Source organism: Sceloporus occidentalis, unplaced genomic scaffold, assembly GCF_023333645.1.
Source record: "Sceloporus occidentalis isolate IW3139 unplaced genomic scaffold, rSceOcc1.0.p SCAF_5, whole genome shotgun sequence".
Classification (NCBI taxonomy): Eukaryota; Metazoa; Chordata; class Lepidosauria; order Squamata; family Phrynosomatidae; genus Sceloporus; species Sceloporus occidentalis.
The window spans coordinates 141,764,164-141,778,943 of NW_028316985.1; the positions used below are offsets into that span (position 1 = coordinate 141,764,164).

Sequence of the window (14,780 nt, forward strand, 5' to 3'; positions counted from 1 at the left end):
TGCAGATGAACCATACAATTAGGATACAATTTTTCTGGTTAATGTTGTTTGGAATCTTTATTATTTTAGCTCCCCTACCCTGCATAATTGCACCATATTTAATCATTTATTTCCATAATTTGGATTATGCTTTAAACCAAATAGAGATTATTGATGTCCAATTTTTCTTTCATTACCATATTATAGAATCATAGACCCATAGAATCATAGAGTAGGATGGTGCCCCATAGGCCACACAATCCAGCTTCCCTCCCCACTGCTCAGTGCAGGAACTCCAGTTAGAGCATCCCCAGCAAGTAGCTGTCCAGTCTCTTTTTGAAGACAAAGAGATCCTACCGCCTGTCTAAGTAACTGATTCCATTGCGAAACTGCTTATAGTCAAGAAATTCCTTCTAACGTTTAATCAAAATCTACGGCAACATAAAACTATTAGACCTGGTCTTACCCTTTGGGGCAGTAGAAAAGAAAGCTGCACCCCCTATCTTTGACAGCCCTTTAGATATTTAAAGATGCCAATTATGTCCTAACCGCAGTCTTCTCTTCACCAGGCTGAATATGTCCAACTCCTTCAGTCTAACGCTTTATAATCATTTTTGCCCTTGTTTGAATGTGCTCTAATTTGTCTATGTACTTCTTAAACTGAGATGCCTAGGACTGAATGCAGTACTCCAGATGAGACCTGACTAGCACAGAATATAGTGGTACTGATACTTCCCTCTATACATAATGAAAACATATTCTGTTAATGCAGTCTAAAATACTCCAGAGGCCATTGGCATCTGCTGGGGTTTGATTTCAGGACCCCCTGTGAATACCAAAATCCATGGAAGCTCACATCCCATTATGTACAATGGGGAAGTAAAAAGGTGACCCTTATATACAATGGCAAAATCAGGGTTTGCTTTTGGGAGTATAGCGCACCCGTGCCATACGCCTCCAGAAAGACAGCTGGGGGGTCAGGAAAGGTTCGGGAAGAGGAGGACGAGGCATGTTCCCACTCCTCCTCCTCCTCCCCACAGACCTTTCTCAACCCCCAGTTGTCTCTCAGAGACAGCTGGAGGCTGGGGTAAGGGCAGGAGGAGGAGGATCAACAGGCACGTGCCCCTTGCCCCCTTCTCAGACCTTCCCTGATTTCTAGCTGTCTCTCAGAGAGATTGGGAGGCCGGGGAAAGGGCAGGGGGAGAAGTCTTGCCTTGGAAGCCTCACCTCTGGAGGGTGGAAGCCCTGCCCCCCAGCATGCAGCCCTGCCTCTGGGGGCAGAAGCTCTACCCCCGGCACGTGGACCCCAAAAGGTGGCCATCACTGTACTATTCTATACCCAATTTTATTTCACTGCCCCAGTGTCCAGAAATAGACCCTTGTTATCTGCTGGGGTTTGGTTTCAGGACTCCCCATGATACCAAACTCTGGGGATGCTTAAGTCCAGTATAAATAATGGCATAATAAAATAGTGTCCCTTATATGAAATGGCAAAACCAAGGTTTGCTTTTTGGAATTTTTTTTTTAAAAATCCAATCTGTGTCTCATTGAATCTGTGGATGCAGAATCTGTGGATATGGAGGGCCAACTGTATTATTATGCATAGCTTGTGAATTAGTGATCTTGGCACAAAATACACAATAGGTGTACTTAGCTGGGGAACAATATTGCCTACTTATCTGCCTGACTATCCAGTGCAGTATTGTCCCTTGCTTCTGGAAGTCAGTGTGGTGAGAGTGATAGGAGGGGGAGTTTCTGTATGCATATACTGTGTTACTATTTCATGATTTGACCGATGACACATTTTCAAGAAATGTTGGCCACTGCTGAGCTTTCTTTGTTGAAGAACGTTATTTGTTTTCCAGAGCTGGAAAAATATTTAAGATTCCTTTGTGTCAGCTTCACATTTTTATGTGCCTGAGCCTTATCCAGCTCTCTCTTTATATATTAGAAGCAAGTTGTGGAAGAAGAACAGTTTTAACACCTCCATTTTCACATAATTATTATCCTGTTGGTTAACTGAAAATGCAAATAATGTCCAGTGTGAACTCAAAGGCTTTCATGGTCGGCATCCATAGTTTTCTGTGGGTTTTTCAAGCTATGTGGCCATGTTATTGTGAACCGAAAGGAAGGCCTGGGCCTTATTTCAGATTTTTTTCATGCTTCAAAGAAGCCCAGAGACATGGCATGAAAGAAATCTGAAGGAGTTAAGCCACTGCAGTAAAACCCAGCCCATCCTTCAGGTACACAAAAAATATGGCCACATAGCACCAAATACCCACAAAAAACTATGGAAATAATGCTCTTTAAAAATGAGGTCTTTCTATCTTTCCACAAAGTAAAGTTAGTATGCCTCATCTTCCATCAATATATTAAGTTAGGCAGGTTTTCTGTTTACAGAGCAATTCTTTTTTTTTTTTAATTGTTTTCTTTTAAAAGGTTAAGATTTCAACACTGTTGTATGTTGGACACTATTCCCCATCCTATTTTAAGCAATAAAATTATGCAAGCCCTTCTGAACCATTTCCTGTTTAAGTAAAAAATGAAAGGGAAAAAGGAATAACATTCACTTCCTGAATGACAGCATTCCACTTCTGAGACAGGCCACGATGAAGCTGCCAATCAGAAGCAGGAGGGAAGTTCTCCGATGCTGTTTACATGGTCTGTGATTTCTCTTTCTCACTTCTGATGTCGTACTACTTGGAAAGCTCTCTTGTTTTGTTGCTGTTACATATCTGAATACACATTTCCAGCATCCAATAGAAAACAGTTTGAAAGGAAACATCTCTCTGTTCCTCTGTAGTCTCAGGTAAGGTGATCAACAGACTGAATTGTATGGAAAAGGAGGAAACTTTTTCTTATATGCTGGGTACACTTTTTTTATCTTGTGGGAATAATTATATGTTGTTGTACTGTATGTTAGCTTTGATGAAATTCAGTGCAATGCAAAACGTAATACACTGTACTGCTGTGATATGTATGTAATATTGCAGTTGCTAAACTGAAAGTGTATTCATTTATTGGAAATAGGACAAAACAATAACAAAGAATTACTAAATAAAAACAGAAGGCTACAGCAGAACTGGAAATAAATTACATCTGTGTCGTGTGTGTGTGTACGCCTGTTGTCATCTATCATTAAGGCAAGTTCTTTAACTTAAGAACTATTTTAAATTCAGTTTGTGAAATAAGGTGAGGCAGCTTTTATGGTTCAGGATTTCCTGTTTTAGAAGGCTTCTTTTTTAAAAAGGCGATGGTTTCAGATACAGGAAAAGGGTGCAAACTGAAACAAATTAATATAAATAATCAGACACATAAAATAGTATTTGTTTATACAAGCTACAAACAAGAAAGCTAGAAAGAATCCCTGTGTTTAGTGGGGAAATAGTCTTTAAATTACAGTACTTACTAAAATAGCTATTACAAATAATAGTTATTTTAAAAACCAAGACCAAACAGACTATTAAAATCTGTAGCAATAGAATATTGTGTAATTCACATGTAAACATAATGTGCTTTTGTGCTCGGAACAGTTTCTTCCAAATTCTTCTGAAAAACCTTTATCATACACAACTTTGAAAACAAAACCAATAATGATGAAGCGAATCACATATGCAGTACATTACTGTATTTGGATTTCTAAAAAGCAAAAATAGTTTCTCCAGCAGGATGACTATACAAGCAAGAAAGGTATAAGTTATGTTGTCCTGGACGCTTCAAGTCTTCTTGAATAAAGATATATTTATGAACAAGAAAGGTTAGAGGGGCTTTGGTTGCAATTCTACACACGTGTCTGGCTATAAATGTAATTGAATTCAGCGATACTTACTTCTGACTATACATGTATAGCATTTCACTGAAAGAGTTAATCCAGAATAGAATTGCAGTCTGTTTGCATGAACTGTTGGAGCCACCCCTCTGTACCTCCATCCTTTCCTAGAGTCTGCCAGCTGTGAATCATGGAATGATTTTTATGTGCTGACTAATCCAGTGGTTTTCTTTTCCATTGCTCTCTCTCTTTTGTAAAAGAAAAGATGGTTGCTTTTAAAAAATGAACATTTGTTTAAAGTTAAAAACAAGGAAACCTAAAAACAAGGCTATGTTTAACAAACTTTAAAATTGCAGACTTTTTCTTTGCTGCCAGACAAAGTACCCTCTTAAAGAAAACAAGCAGAGACTAGCTTTACATATTTGGTAAAATATGGTGTGTTCCTGCTTGAACTATTCTAAATTAAACTAACACTTCTTCTGTTTTCCAGATCGTTCTGAGAGAAGTAAATCTGATCATCGTTCATCAAGGTGAGATCTTTTCCCCCTGTATTTATTTACTTATTCATCCTCTGTCCTTTTTGTATACGTGTTAATAATTGTTGAGAAAAGGATCAAATACAGTATTAAAAAAGATCAGTCCTGCATCCTAGATCTGGTATAGTTATTAAAGGCCTGTTACAGACTGCCAAAATAAAGATGCTTCAGGTCTCTTTGGAGGTATGCTATTTAAATGATGCATGGGTCCTAAGAGTCTGGAGGTTGCGCCAAAGCCACACTCCATTACTAAGCACTGGAGTGCAGCTTTGGTGCAGCTTCCGGATTCTTAGGATGCATGCATCATTTAAATAGCATACCTCCAAAGAGACCCGAAGCAGCTTTATTTTGGCAGTCTGTAACAGGCTAAAGTAAGTGCAGGTAATCACATTGGACATCTTTATTTTTCCTAATTGGCTAAATATTGCATCGGGACTAGGAGTGGTCTTTTTTTTATTTTCCTGTTTCCATTATAATCTTTCATTTGCAGTACAAAAACTGAAACGGCTTACATTAAAAAAAATAGTTATTATTGACTAAAATGTTATACAGCGCACCCGCGCCATACGCGGCCTTGAGCATACGCGCTCAAGCCACGGGGCACGCGCGGGGTGGAAGGGGCGGCGCATCCCATTCAATTGAATGGCCGCACCCGTTGCGCCCCGCGCGCACCAGCCCCATTTTTTCCAATGGGGCTCGAGCATAGGCGGAATTCGCCTTATGCGGCGGGATCCGGAACGGATCCCCCGCGTAAGGCAAGGACGGACTGTATAGTTTAACACCTTAAATAATGAATTCTTCTGGTGAAGTTTAACACTGTATCTAATCTTTAGAGATTGGTTTTCAACACCATGTGTCTCCATAACACACACTGACTAAATCAAAAGAGAATTTTGCACAATAAGATCTTTTCATAACCCAGTATTTCTTATATGAGCTGTTTGTTTACTTATGATAAATTATCAGGTGGTGTTCAGACTGTAATGTCTAGATAGCTAGACATTTGTGTCTTTAATTTTGCTACACTTGTCTTTTTTCTTTTTTCTACAATTTTGTACTCAACTCTTCTCTGTTCACATACTGTTAGCTTGATCATTAAACTCTCTCTTGCAATGATAATAAATGGAACTCTTAGACTGAGGATCGGACTTATTTGACATCTCCATTTCCAAGCCCCTTTCTCTACTTAATTCTGGGCCCAAGTAAAATTTGACTTCTTCCCAACATTTCCAGTGAACTCATTTTGGCCTCATCTCATAGTAGTTGCCTGTACCAGGTGTTGACTGACGCATTTTTAGACAGGGCTTATTTTAAAAGTGCTAATGGGATAATGCTAAATTACATTCTAATCTCCATGTATTTGTAATACAAAGGCTAGACTCCTTTCAGTGACATACAGAAGGATAACCCCTGGCATACATATTGTGGGTGTTGTTGCAGAAAGACATATCCTGTCATTCTTTATGCAATGCACAGGGGAGCATTTGGGGAGTGCACTCATGAGCACAGCTCTGTCTCCTCAACTGATCTGCTGCAGAAGGGCACCTTGCTGTAGTCCAACTGCTGTCACACGTATGGGGAAGAAGGAACTGCCTTACACTGGGGAAGAATCTGTTCCTTTCCCCCTAAGATGTAAAAGGGCAACTGAGCTGTGCGCCTGAACCCAACAGCTGCTATTTCACATTGAATGGATGGGAAAGGAAGAGCATCTTCTACCCACTTTCCAAGTAATAGCATATGTGTGCTGGTTGAGGCTTGCACTGTGCCAGCATGTTTATTGGATCTTGGCCATTGCATCTATGAAGTATTTGGAGCAGGTTGCCTTCCTGCTGCACAGCATGCAAGTGATGCCCTGGCTTCTCTGTTTTTTGAAGCAAGTGACAAGAATAAAAAGGAATGGTAGAAACAACCAAGAGATACTGTACACATCTGTTCTGTTTTGTATTGGCTATGTACGTCTCCTGTTTAAGAGCAAGTTTCTATACATAACATTCTATAAGGATTAATCCAGATCATACAGATTATGAGAACATAGGAGCAAACAGTCTGCCATGCTAGGGAGACTATTAAACTCAAAGCAAAAGAATGAAGAAGCCATGTACACTAGCAGGTTTATAAAGAAAACAAGGTTTCTTAAAGAAGCAGTCTGGCTTGCGATGGGTATTTCCCCCCCCCCCCCCCATTCCCAGCCACGACAATCAGAATGATTCTGTGTATGATAAAATGCTCAGTAGCACAAAGGCTAGTGTGTCAGGTGTACCTTTGGTACACAAGGAGGGCACACAGTAATCTTACCAGTTACATTTGGGATCTTGGTTCAAACTGTTTTGTTTTCTCCTATCATCATTTAAGGTCTGTCATAACATAAATAATAGAACTCAAGTGCTGAGACTCTTCAAGTCAAAAAGTAACAAGGGCTCTATACAGGGTGATGTAGGAGACAGTTTTGCTCTTACCATAATAGTGTCTTCAAGTGAAAAACTTCACTATTCCATATTCATTAATTCATGTATAAGTCAAGGCCATGTTGTCCACAGTGGTTAACTGTGTGGGTTGACCCTGATTGTGGTATGATGGTTCCAAGCATTGAGAATCAAATTTGCTCATAAACATCTCCTTAATTTTGTTTCTGTCATGCTAGTGTGTAACATGAGATGGAAATAAATGCGACACAGAGACTATATTGACAATTATTGTGTATGTTTACTATACATGTCAGGTGACAGTAAGTTTTCTCCTCCCATTCTGTTGTCATTTCCATCATCTTCTATGCATGGAAGACAAGGCTGAAGAATCAGGGTTCTAACTCGAGAGTCCATGGATAGTTGAGGTTCTCTACTTCAGAACTGTCACCCTTCAAGCTCAGGAAGGCAATGGGACTGGAAAGATAGGGGTTAGCACACACTCTCTTCTTCTGTGTTGAGTAGAGTTGCATAGTTAATGCCTAAACATGCTTGTGTTCAGTCTCTTTAAAGCTTTCAACTATTCACTAAGGTTTGCAGGTACTTATTTTATATCTTTTGTATCTGGCGTAGCTGTTGAACTGGATTATGATGATATGATTTTAAAGAAATGACAAGTACTTTGAATAAAACATTTTTAAAATAAACTGTCACATTTGAAAATAGGAATGACAAGCTCATTGTCTTTTTTGCTTAACTTTACTAAGGACCAAACCAGATGGCCGAAAAAAGCCGGATTGGGGCCGCCATGGAACCGCATGGCACGGAACCACCGCAACCCCAAACCACGCCAATGCCCCAACCTGGCATTTTCCCAGTACAAAAAGAAGTGGTATAAAGTCATTCCTTTTTGCCCAGAAAAAAGGTGATTTTGCCACTGTGGTGGCAGTTTTTTTGGCGCTCCAGTGGCGTGTGGCATATGAAAATCACACTGCCAGAGCAACTAAAAACTGCCACCATGTGTGCGGTGGGGCAGCTTCACAGCATCTTCATGGCATCTTCCTGGCATTTTGTGGATGTGCATCACACGTACACCATGACCCCAAGCCGCTAGGAAGATGCTGCATTTTACCAGTCTGTTTCCCCCTAACTTTCTTTTCAGAGATCTTTTAAAAAGTTTTTATTTTGGAAGACTTTTGGGAAGAGTATCTTCAAAAAGTGAGGTTTTCCCTCAACCCTATGAAATACTACATAATTTATGGAAATAAACTCAAAATATAAAAAGAAGGTTACTTTGTACCAATCTTTTTTGTTTTTTTAAGGGAAATATTCAGGAAAGTCTATTTGAAATAATTTTGAACACATTCAGATTTATTTTTTAAAAAGAAGGAACACTAAACAATGCTATAGTCATTTTCTATTCCGCTTCCAACATTTTATTTGAGATGCATGTTGTTTTACAGAACAAAAAGGAATTGTGATTCCCTACATGGTGATACAGCTTATAATACAGAACATATATTATTATCTAGTCCAGATGACATTCAAATAACTGCAGGTTTGTTTGAAAAGCATAATTAAAATGAATGAAGAGTTGCAATTTAGGGATGCAGAAAGTGAAAGACAAAAGGTAAAGTATTTCCAAGTCAGATTATTAAATTACCCTCTCCCACATCATGAGAGAGACAACTTCCAGCAGCTAACATTTTAGGATGGTGCTTTCTAAAGTCTTTGTTGATAATATATTAAATGGAATAATCATAAGGGATGTGAGAAAGCATGTGAAATTGAAAGAACCATCTTTTCCTAAGTCCTGCTGGGTTAACGCCAACAGGATAAAAACTGGTGGTCATGGTGAATGCTTGTTCTTTACCCCATTTCTTAGGGGATGTTTAAAAAAATCTTCCACTTATTGCACTGGGAGAGAAATAAATGACACTAGCTACCAAAATTACATAGCCCTTCTTGGGCATACTGGGAAATGGGGAAACTTTAGATCCCATTTATTCACAGCTTCTGGCACATGCACACACACACACACACCATAATGTCACCATATGCCTCTTTTCCAACAACAGAAATCAAAATAGGAGGAGCAACAGAAGGAAATCTTTCTTGAGTTACTCTTGAAAAGGAAAACATGAAAATTTCTAGAGACTTTGGCATGATCACCTATGGCCTGCTTTGTGTTATTAGAAGATGTAGGGTGCAGCCTACATGTTTTAGCTTAAATGTAAGTAGGTGGATTGTGGATATTAAAATACTGATACAGACTTACCGTCTTGGCTTCTCTGGATTTAACTTTTGGTTGCTGATCTTTAACATTCATTTAAACAATAAGAATTACATTGTTACATGGTGATTTTGTAAGGAGTGTTAAAAGATACATGGGAGTTCCCACTTCCTTGATGCCTAAACTGGTTTATCTGTAGTTCATTGGGCTACTTCAGGCTAAAGATTTCAGTCTGCCTCCAGATCTTCTTTTGCATACTTTATGTGCAGATGAAGAAAATAAAAATCAATACAATGAGAGTTTAGATAACTGCATTTTTAAAAATTGAATTTCAAATAGGGATGTAAGAGTGTTTTGCTATGTTTTGTTAGAAGCATTGTTCTTTTCAGTGAGAAGTCCTTCCAGGGCATGGTATGATAGAAATGTAGTCCTTCAGTTTGCATAGTAAAGTTTGGCATTTCATTATTACAACTTTGCTAACCTGTGTTGCTGTATCTGGTAAAGCAAGTTTAGAAGAGGTGTGGTTGTATTATACTAATTTAGAATTTCTGTGAAACACATAGCCTTCAAGGCCACTATCATCAGTTGGGATTTCTAATGCTGAAAAGGATGTAACTTGACTGAGTCAGCAGCTACTTGGAACAATCTGTTACTGTGCAGAAACATAATTTGGTTTTCTACAGACGTTTTAATCTTAAAAGTATCTATAGTGACAAATTCCAGAAGAGTGTAAGTAGGTTATTTGTAGAGAAACAAACAAACAAAAAAGCCCTGTAGCTCCTTAAAGATGAAGGTCTGTGTACAAGGTCGAAACTTGGCTGCTTGGTTGGTTTAACAATGTGAGCTTGTGGATAAGGTCACCTCAAGTTGGGCTCTGCCCCCCAAAAGCTTGAAATAAATTCATTAATAGTTTTATAATACTTTAACATTTTTTGTTGTTCAAAGTATTTGGGGTTTCCTTCTCTGCTTCTCATAAGGATTGAGGGAGAGGACCACCAAATGTGAGCATGTTGTTATTGTTTTTGAGATGCGTCTAGTGGCATGCCCAAGCATTCTTGGCTCTCTCTTTTTTAGTGCTGTTGGTATGTAACATGTGGTGTCTAAATTTAAAGCTTTTATTCTGTGGATTACTGTTGTTGTTTGACAGTGTTGAAAGGGGTGCAGGCTAATGTTTTATGCTGAAGCATCAAAGCAGCCAGCCCCTCTATGTGAACCGGTATTTAAGTGCTAAACTAATGTGGATAGATCACAGCCAGCACACATGTAAAATAATGCACCATTATGCGCAAAGAGAAAAATGTTGATGTACAATGGCTTATGACTCTGCTTGGCAAACTAATGTTTAGCTAGGGTCATGGCTAGAACCGAGCAGGAGTGGAAGGAATAGAAAACCACCCAGTGACTCATTTATGCACAAGCCAACACAGGCAGAAGGCTGCTTCACCCCCTCCTGCACAATGTGAAACACAGCAGATGTTTTGGCAGCATTTTTTCCCATGTGCCTTGACTCGTACTGGGGACTGAGCAGCTGAGATAAATGAGGAGAAAACAATGTCAGGAGTATGTGTCTGTTAACAACAGGAGTGGAAGAGGTTAAAGATCCCTTTTCCTGCATTTCAAGGCTTGGTCTATGCATGTAGCAGGAAGCAGCACATGGGCTTATGAGCTGGTTAGAGTAGAATGGCATTTCAGACCAAGCGGGTCTCTGTTTTAAAGCTGTTGTCTCCCATGTATCTTTTAACACTCCTTAAAAAGAAAAAGAAAGAAAGAAATCTCTCTGTAAGAAAATCAAGCAACATGGATCCTAGTTGTGATGGTTTTGAACTTGCAGTGAGGTTTAGGTGGGTGGGTTTTTTTGGAGGGGGGGTTGGTTTTGGTATTTAATATTTAAATTTGGTATTTAATATTAATAGAGTAAGGACTTAGAGTAACAGAGTAACAACCTAAGATATGCAGATGACACAATACTACTAGCAGAAACCAACAGAGAACTCAAGCAATTAATGAAGAATGTCAAGGAGGAAAGTGCCTTAATGTTGAATGTTGAGAAAACAAAAATAATGGCTGTGGAAGATCTACAAGAATTCACTCTAGATAATGAGAACATTGCAATAGTCAAAGAGTTCCCATTCCTTAGATCAAATATTGATTGGAATGGTGACTGCAATCAAGAAATAAGAGGAAGATTAGGATTGGGAAGAGCAGCTAAGAAATAACTGGAAAAGTCATAAAATATAAAGACATAACTATGAGGATTGTCTAAGCCATTGTTTTCCTCATCACATCTGGACAGTAAAACAGAGCCAAGAGAGAGAAAATCAACTCATTTGAGATGTGGTGCTGGAAAAGAGTGCTGAGGATACCACGGATGGCCATGGGGGCGGGGGGGGGGGGAGGTCTATAACTGTTTGTTTGTTTGTTTGTTACTGAGCTCATACAATTGAAGAGTAACATTTTGGGGGATTAGAAATTAAGTGACTATGCTGACTTGGGGATTCATACTCCCCAAAAATAACACATTTAAGCTTTGTCTGTGCTATAACTTTCATCTTTGCTTCATGAAACAAAGGCCTGGGACAGACCGCGTGAAAAGGGCAGTCTGCCGGCAGCCTACTTTCCTCCAGAGGGAAGCTGCAGCCGCCAAACCACATGGCTTCCCTGCGGAGGAAAAAGAACATGGGAAAAGTGGCTCTTTTTCTGCCGCAGGGTGGACATAATGAGTGCGCCAATGGCGCACTCATTACATAAGCGACGTGCGGATGCCATGCGGTGCTTATGTCACAATGGCGTTGCCCATGTACACCATTGTTACGCTGCCCGCACATTCTAGGGTTAGGGACCGTGTGGTTGCCGCACGGTCCCTAACCCTAGAATCGGCACCGGTACGCCGCTTGTTGGCAGTATGTACCGCACCAAAGAAAATCCTTTGAAAATAATGATAACTTGATTTTTTTTGCAGAAGAGGTCCTAATTTTAAACATTAAATTTGTATTCATTAAATGATAAGCATATAGTAGAAAATATATAATTCGTATGAGAGTTTCACACTGGGAGGCCAAGGACACCTTAGTGAGACTGGTGTTGTATATGGGGATCAATTTGGGCAAAGCACTGAATTCTCTCAGGTTCTTCTTGCCCTATATCCTGTTTCTTTGAACTAAAGAGGGCAGCTTGTTTTGTCCATATCCGGCTTTGAAGCAATGGCAGGGGCTGTCGTAGCCTCAGAGAATGAGCTTAGTAAGGCTTTGAGCCTATCACCTCTGAACATATTGTCAATACTTTGTTGGGCTAATCAAAAGTGCCATGTGCACATGCACAGTATATTTTGTCACTAGTGGACAGTTACCTCTTATGTGATAGGAGCTCTGTTTTTTCCATGCAGGCCTCCCCTTCAGGAGACCTCTTCCACAATATTCTGCAATCCAAGAATATAGTGTTGTGTGCCTTCAAGTCATTTCTGACTTATGGAGACCACATCACAGAGTTTTCTTGGCAAGTTTCTTCAGAGAGGGTTTGCCATTGCCATTTTTGAAGCTGAGACAATGTGACTTGCCAAGGTCACCCAGTGGGTTTTCATAGCTGGGATTCAAACCCTGGTCTCCTGCGTGCTAGTCCAACTCTCAAAACTACTACACCACACTGGACCTAAGAATATAGTCCTTCACTTTAATTCCATTTGTCCTTTCTGATAGGTCTGTATAAAAATGCATTGTTCTCCTCAGTTTGCTGCCTCCGATTTCAGATAAGGCAGCCATCCATTCTTTGTCACAACTCAAGGGTGTGTTTGTGAGATTTGTAACCAGATGTTTTGAGTTGGGGTGAGCTGAGTATAGTGAAGGTGGACAGTGCAGCTCAATGAACAGTAGGTGAGGTGGCCATCCAATTTAAGATTTCCATTCCAAGTGCTGTTCATATACAGTCGGCCCTCAGTATCCATGGAGGATCCAAGGGCGGGAAAGCATAGAGAATCAAGGAAGATGAGCCGCTCATTTTTAGTCAACTTCAGCTGTAAGGCTATAGCTCTGATTTTTGCCTGTAGACCAGAAGAGTGTTCTGCTGTTATTATATGTCTGGAAAGGGGGTTATGTAAGGGGAAGCCTGCTGCATGTAAAAAATTACAGATAATGGAAGAGCTTATGCATGTACAGTAGACTTTCCTTTGCAGACATTATTCTCAACACATGGATGATGGAAACATAAGGTCCCCACAATTCAGTCCTTAGACTATGCAGTTATAGAGCTGTAAATATATGCATTCAGTCCAGTGGAATTCTGCAGTTTAGAGTATAGGGAGGGGTTAGGATTCCCAAGATACCTTTTTTAATGGAATGTCTTGTTTTTATGGAATGTTAAAGTCAAGCCTTATATTAAGGCCCAAACCCCTAATTTTTTCTTTGTTGAAAGCAGGCACCAGCCACTCTCCCCACAGACCAACCCCTGGGGCATGGTTGATGTGTCACCTCTCTTCTTCCCTCTCCTTGCAGGCAAGGTAGAACACATGTCTCATGTGCTACTTTCCCAGTTTCCTGTAGAGCTGAGAGTAGGACGACTGAGTACCAGCTGCCAGAATGCTTCAGGCTCAGTCTTTTGTAAGCACAGCTTACATCCAGTTTTGGAAAGAGTAGACACAAGCCACATTATAAAAAACTGACCCCAGAACTTTTAAGTATACAGCACAATTGCCTCGGACAGAATCTATACATTGTGAACATAGCTCAACCGCATCTTCTTACTATCAGTTCTACAGATGTCTAAGAGAGGTCCATGTGAAGTAGACCTATAAAAGGGCCATCTCAAGTCTCACAAGAAGAGGTACTCTTGTGAGATTTTGGGCTCCCATGAGATCTCGTATTTCATGGAATCCTAGAACTCTCATAAGGTGTTCTCCTCTCATAAGATTTGAAGCCAGCTGCATGTGTACTACCTAGTCTTGAGCTGGTTGTGTGACAAGAAGGGTTGTCCTATACAGTCAGCCCTTCTTATACACTGATTTTTTTATACACGGATTCAAGCATCCATGGTTTGAAAATGTTAAAAAAAAAGTTTAAATTTCAAATATCAAACCTTGATTTTCCATTTTTTATAAGGGACACCATTGTGCTATGTCATTATATTTAATGGGACTTGAGCATCCACAGATTTTGTTATCCACAGAGGATCTTGGAACCAAACCCCAGTGGATAACAAGGGTCCACTCTGTATTAGAGTCACAAAAACCTTGTAACACTAGGAGGGATATTCAGATTTCTCAGCCAGAAAGCTCTTCTGCTTCACCAAATCACAGTCCCTAGGATGCCATAGGATGCCAATATAGGTCCAAATCGTACTGTAGAAATAATCCAGTTTGAGACTACTTTAACTGCCCTGGCTCAGTGCTAGAGAATTCTGGAAACTAGTTTTGTGAGATTTTTAGCATTCTCTGTCAGAGAGCTCTGGTACCACAATAAACTACAATTCCCATGATTCCATAGCACTGACCCAGGCAGTTAAAGCAGTCTAAAACTGGATTATTTCTGCAGTATGTTTTGGGCCATAGTCCTGTGACTGTATAATCTGAATGGGCCCCATGATTACAGAGAAGAACTTGAAAGGGTCTTATAGTTCAATTGAATATTTTCTTCACATGCTAATTCTTACTATGGATTATCACTACTGAATGTTAATATGGGAAAGCTTTACTATTTAATAATGTAGAAAATCTTTACCAGTTATTAGAATCTGTGGCAGGAAAGAATTTTAGTACAATCAAATAAACCTATGCTATAAAACCTTTCTATTTAGGCCTAATTCCAGTTGCTACTCTCTATTACAGTAGATCTATTGAATCAACTGTTGAAAGGTAAATCAATACAGTACTTCTA

General features: G+C 39.7%; 1 protein-coding gene across 4 annotated transcripts in view; it reads left to right on the forward strand.

The window, feature by feature from the left end:
• Window positions 1–14,780, forward strand: part of SH3D19 (SH3 domain containing 19) — an 83,216-nt gene that overhangs the window by 18,822 nt on the left and 49,614 nt on the right. For 2 of the 4 annotated variants that reach the window (XM_089525688.1, XM_089525689.1), the window contains exons 2-3: window positions 3,010–3,122; window positions 4,239–4,278. The gene's annotated coding sequence lies outside the window, so the exon portion shown is untranslated. Of the gene's footprint in view, window positions 1–2,501; window positions 2,789–2,899; window positions 3,123–4,238; window positions 4,279–14,780 lie in introns of those variants that run through there. The other 2 variants (XM_089525690.1, XM_089525692.1) reach the window with 2 other exon arrangements.